Genomic DNA, 6,176 nt, shown 5'->3' with positions numbered 1-6,176 from the left:
AACAATCTTAAGGAAATTATTATACTGTTGGTATTTCTTGTATTCTACTGATTGAGAGAAACAGATCATGGAAGTAGAAGATTAATGCATTACTTCTCCAGAATTCAGTGCTTTGTTTAGCAAGGTCGATGTGAGAATGTACAGAAAAAATTGGTGTTATTTCGATTAAAGATTACACCAGGTAACCTTCTTATTATTTATCTAAGGAGGAAAATAGTTTCTAAGAGTTAACAATTTTGATTTTTTATCATGTGTATCTTTAGAAAAAGATCTGCAAACCATTTGTTGTGGAATGAATTTTGCTTGGCAAATAGTGTTGCCTTTAAAATTCTTTAGTTTGCAGAATGAGAGATGCACATTTTTGTTTGATTAAATAGTATGTCAAAATGTTATAGTTGGAAGGCTATTTGAAAAGAAAAGCATATCTATGGGATAATCTATGAATATGTTCAATTATGTTTGGAGACTGAAAAAAAACTTTTGTAGTTTTGTACTCCATGTGAAATTTGATTGCGTTTGATTTTTGTAGACTAAAAAACTTTTGTAGTTTTCTACTCTGGATAAATTAGATTATGCAATTGGTTTGAAGAATATGAAAAATTCACATAATAAGTCAATATTGTACTTTTGATTTTCTATAAACTTCACTGTTATATAGAAACAAATTGTACAAATTTTTTTTTGTCTTTATTGTTAGTATTTTAAATACCAAGTTGTATGTCTATTTGTGATAGAGGAAAAATACGAGTGACTTATAGTTTGTGATTTTGTGCCTCTATGGAATGAACTTTGACATTGTGTAAAAATTGTCAAATGAAATTGAAACATTATAATTCTTTTGTAGAATAATATTTTCAAAAGTGGTTTCATGTTGCCAATGACACTTTGATAGCATGAGAAAAAAATATATGCGGAAAAACTATTTTCAAATAATTAAAAAATATTTTTTAGATCATATTTAAAATGTGGGAGGTTCTTTGTTTATCACAAAGATAAAATTAGACTTAGTATCTAATTTAAATTTGGAGCACAAGATATGAAATTCGATTATACTTTTGTATTATGTTAGACCCACAAAATTCTTGGAGTATATTTGATATTGTTTGTCGTTGAGTTTCTCATTTACTAGTATATAGTATGACTAGTATGAAACTACCAAATTATATGTATACTTGTTCAAAATGATTGAGTTCTTTTATGAAAAAAGTGTCAATTAAAATGATTTGATTTTTCATGAAAAGATATGTCTATTAAATATAACTATTTGTATAGACATGAATATTGGTGAATAGTCATTTGTCATGTTTTGTAAAAGAAGCATTTGGACTATATTCCCTTTATTGGACTCAATGAAACTTTGTTCATGGGTAGTTCTATAACAATCAAATTGAAAGTTATGGAAAGGTCCTTCCGAAAAGGACATTTGACAAGGTGATGACTCTAAAACAGTGTTTGTATCACACAAAATTGTAAGAAAGAGAAACAAAATATTTGTGAGAAAAAGCTACCTCGCGGAGAGCTTTTCAAACTCAATATTTTTATTTGTTCTTACTTGCTTGAGTCAAACTACTTGTGACATGAACACTTGGGACATGTCAATTACAAAACCTTGTAAGGATAACTGATCAACTTAGAAGTTTTGTCTAACTTTGAGTGCAATAAATAAAAATGTCAAGTTTGTGTGGAATCTAAGTATGCTGAGCATTCTTATAAATCCGTTGAAAGGAATTCTATTCCCTTAGAGTTGATTTACACTGACATTTTTTATATGAAGTCAACACCATCTCGTGGTGGGAAAATGTATCTCATAACTTTCATTGACAATTGGATTAGAAACGACTATGTCTATTTGCTGAATGGTAAGGATGAAGCAATAGAAATGTCTAGACAATATAATATTGAAGTTGAAAATCAGTTGAAAAGAAGATAAGAAGTGATAGGGATGGAGAATATAAATCTCCTTTTGCAGAAATATGTTTGGAAAGTGGATTTATCCATCAAACTACTGCCCTATTCACCTCAATCTAATGGAATTGCAGCATGAAAAAAAAATTGAACTTTGGAGGAAATGATGTCTACATTACTTATAAGTTCAGGTTTACTACAAAACTTGTATGGAGAAGCTATCCTTACAGCAAAAGGGAACAACAAAAAGTTGTCTTTTCAGAAAGAAAGCAATTAAAAAATTTTGTTGTTCAAGACACAATCTATTCCATATGACAGATGGAAAGGAAGGAAATCCAACTTGAAATATTTCAAAGTGTGGGGGTGTCTAGCCAAAGTCCAAGTTCCTATTCCTAAAAGGATTAAAATAGGACCTATGATTGTGGACTGTAAAATTAGACTTAGTAGTCTAGTGAAGGGTCTAAAAGACCTTGGAAAGAAAAAAAGAGAATGTACTTAATAAAGAGATTCAGATTCGTACCAAATGTCAAAGGACATCTACTTCCTTCGAATATGATTTTGTAACATTTCTAGTGTCTTCTGTAGACTCATCCTTTTGAAAAGATGGTGTCAATAGTTAGATTGATGCAATCTTGAGAAACCATATTGAAAGTTAATTGATCTTCTTCCAGAAAATAAATCTTTGGGTTCAAAAGTGAATCTTCAGAAGGAAAATGAAAGTTGATGGAACTGTTGACAAATATAAAGCAAGACTTTGTGTCAAAGGCTTTAGACAAAAATAAGGTCTTGATCTTGTCGATATATACTCGTCAGTAACTAGAATTACATCCATTCGGATGCTAATATTATTAACTGTGGTATATGACCTCCAAATTCATCAAATGAATGTGAAAACAACTTTCTTAAAATGGAGAATTGGAGGAAGAAATTTACATGGAACAACCCAAAGGTTTTGTGGTTCCTGGTAAAGAAAAGAAAGTGTGCGAACTTGTTATGTCACTTTATGGACTAAAACAAGCACCCAAACAATGACATAAGAAATTTGACCAAACCATGTTGGCAAATGGATTTAAGAATGATGGAAGTGATAAATGTGTTTACATTAAAATCACACGGTCATTGTTTGTTTGTATATTGATGACATGTTGATCATCAGTAGAGACACTAATGACATAAATGCTACTAAACGTATGCTAGAAATCAAGTTTGATATGAATGATCTTGGAGTTGCTGATACGATCTTAGGTATAAGAATCCTTAAAACTCCATAATGTTTAGCATTGTCACAGTCTCATTACATCGAAAAGGTACTTGACTAGTTCAAATAATTGAATTTCAATATTGTCAAGACTCCAATAAATGTGAGCTTTTGCATTTCAAATGAGTGAAGGAGAAAGTGACTCACAATTGGATTGTGCTAGAGTATTGGGAAGTATGATGTATATCAAGAAGTGTACGCGATCAGATATAGTATGTGCTATTAGTAAACTGAGTCGGTTCACGAGTAATCCCAATCAAACTCATTAGATGGCAATGAAAATAGTTTTGGGGTATTTAAAACATACTCAAAATTATGTCTTGCATTATAACAATATCTAGCAGTATTGAAAGGATATAGTGATGCAAATTAGATCACCGGGATCAAATGAAGTAAAATTCAAGAGTGGATATGTATTTACTCTTGGTGGAGGAGCAGTCTCTTGGAAATCTTCCAAAGAGACATGTATCGTTATCTCTACAATGATCTCTGAGCTAGGTGCTCTAGATAAGGCCGGTGAATAAGTTGAAAGACTCCAGAATTTCTTGATAGATATTCTTTTTTGGTCCCAAACCATTGGCATCAGTATGCATACACTTTGATAGTCAAGATGCAATAGGTAGGGCATGGAGCATGATGTATAACGAAAAGTCTCATCATATAAGACATAGACATAATACCGTTAGAAAAACAACTACTCTCTAGTGGAATTATCACAATTGACTATGTAAAGTCAAAGGATAATGTATCAGATCCACTTACAAAAAGGCCTAACTAGAGAGAAAGTTGAAAGATCATCTAAGGGAATGGATTTACGGCTTAGGACAAGTCATCATGGCGGTAACTCTATCTAGCAGACTGGAGATCCCAAGAGCTAGATTTAAGGAGTAAAATAAAGTTGTGACTGATGGTTCGGCATTGTTAACCAACTCAATCCAATCTCATGATGAAGACAATGCTGAGGAACAAGGATACAACATTAAGGCTTTTTAATGAGTTAATAAAGCTTAAAGTTTTTAATGATTTGCTAAGTTTGGCACATTTGACCAAGTAGTGTATCTACGCGATAACACGTTTAGAAATCACCTATGTGAGGGTGAAGTGTAAGCTGCTTCAAAGAGGATGATTGTCAAAAGCCCATCTCTTTATACACTCATGAAACCATGAGGTGTTCATGGCTGAAACGAACACAACCGTAAGAACCATAAACGGTAAAGGGTTAATTGTGTGACATATGGTTGTCTAGGTATACACCAAAGTTCGATGGCTCAAAGATATCGCATCTACCGATTGACCGAGTATATCTGACATATGTTCACTACGGAAAGTCCAAGGGGAAACCTACTTATCCAGATGCAATTAATTCTTGCTTGTAAAGTACGCATACTTGTCCGTTTCTTTGTCTTGGAGTCATTCCCCATTCATGTGGGGGATTGTTGGGTTTTAAAAGGTGTGAATGGAAAATGAAGAGTTGCGACTTTTATGAAGAGTTGTGACTTTTATGAAAAGTTGCAACTTTTATGAAAAGTTGTGACTTTTATGAAAGGTTGTGACATTTTCGAAAGATTGTGACTTTTCCAAAGGTTTGTGACCTTTCCAGTAAGGCACAATAAGAACCTTTTCACACTACCCTTTGTTTTCTATAAATTGAGGGATTTTCTCTCATTTTAGGTGAACGAATTTTACTGGACTTCTTCTACTACTACTAAATCTAGTATTCTAAGTGTACTTTACTGCCATTGAGTGGTTCACTGACATTGTGATTTTAGGCATCGATACACCGGTGAGTAAGATCATTCTATCTTGGGAGGATATATTCCATTAACCTCAGGTACTTGAGGGGAATATTTTCCTTAAGGGACACTGTGTGAATAGTGGGCTCGATTTTCTTTCTTTGAGAAAAATATTTTTATATTGTTTCTAATCTGTTTCTGATTCTATTTTCTCTACTAGTTTTAATTTTCTAGTTTGAAAATACTCTTTAAACTTTTTTGTTTCTTATCAAGTTCTTCAAAATTTTGTTTTAAGTATCTTAGGAATACAAGATGAACAACACATGGAAGCTTAAAGCTAGAATCTAACAAAATTTGAAGGCAATCCTCAAACCTAGACATACTTTCAAAGTAGTAGTACCTCTATTTTAATTTGGTGGCATTAACATGCTCATAGGATTTGTCACATACCCTCCATATACTTAAACTAAGGTAATTTAAGAGTTCAAAGTTGACTCCAAGCCACATCTCAATATTAGCCCGTGCGAACTTTCACATCAATTTTTTTAATTCAAGTACAAATCAATCTGAGGGTTCACTAGGGTTGGATAGGTGTAAGAGAAAGTGAAAGATAATAATGAATTAATCATCAATACAATTGGGCCACTTTGTTTGGATGGTGGTTACACATAGTTTCATAATGTATCGTATTGTATTATTTTGTGTTGTATTGTATTGTAATACTATATTATTTTAATGAGTACAATATTTGGATGTATTGTACGTTCTCCGTCGTTACATTTTATTATGCTTTCATAATTTGAGTGATAAACCTACAAGAAAAGTAAGATACAAGATAGAACTACTATGAAAAAGGTGGGGTAAAAGTTGAAATATAATTATTAAATAATAAATAAAGACAAAATGAGAAGAAAATATTAAGATAACAAAGCGACCAGACCAAATCAGTTGTTACATAGAATAGGTCTTTTAATTGTTACCTAACAGTGGATTTATACAATACAATATAATAGAATTTGAGTAACAATCAAACAACATTATATTTGAACTAACAATGCAATACAATACGATAAACAACAACCATCCAGACAAGGTATAAGAAGTAATGGATTGAGTACCACTTCAAAACTCAAAAAATTAAGCAAAATAATGAGAATAAGAATGTTTCAGCAGCAATTGTCACCTTGCCACCCAAAATTGAAGCTTCCGAGTATGATGAGTATTTCTCACCATAAAATCAAAATCAAGATTGTTGTGAATGACACGGGTAAGAGTACTTC

Source organism: Solanum tuberosum, unplaced genomic scaffold (assembly GCF_000226075.1).
Source record: "Solanum tuberosum cultivar DM 1-3 516 R44 unplaced genomic scaffold, SolTub_3.0 scf00018, whole genome shotgun sequence".
In the NCBI taxonomy this organism is placed as follows: domain Eukaryota; kingdom Viridiplantae; phylum Streptophyta; class Magnoliopsida; order Solanales; family Solanaceae; genus Solanum; species Solanum tuberosum.
Note: the sequence above shows the minus strand (reverse complement) of the source record.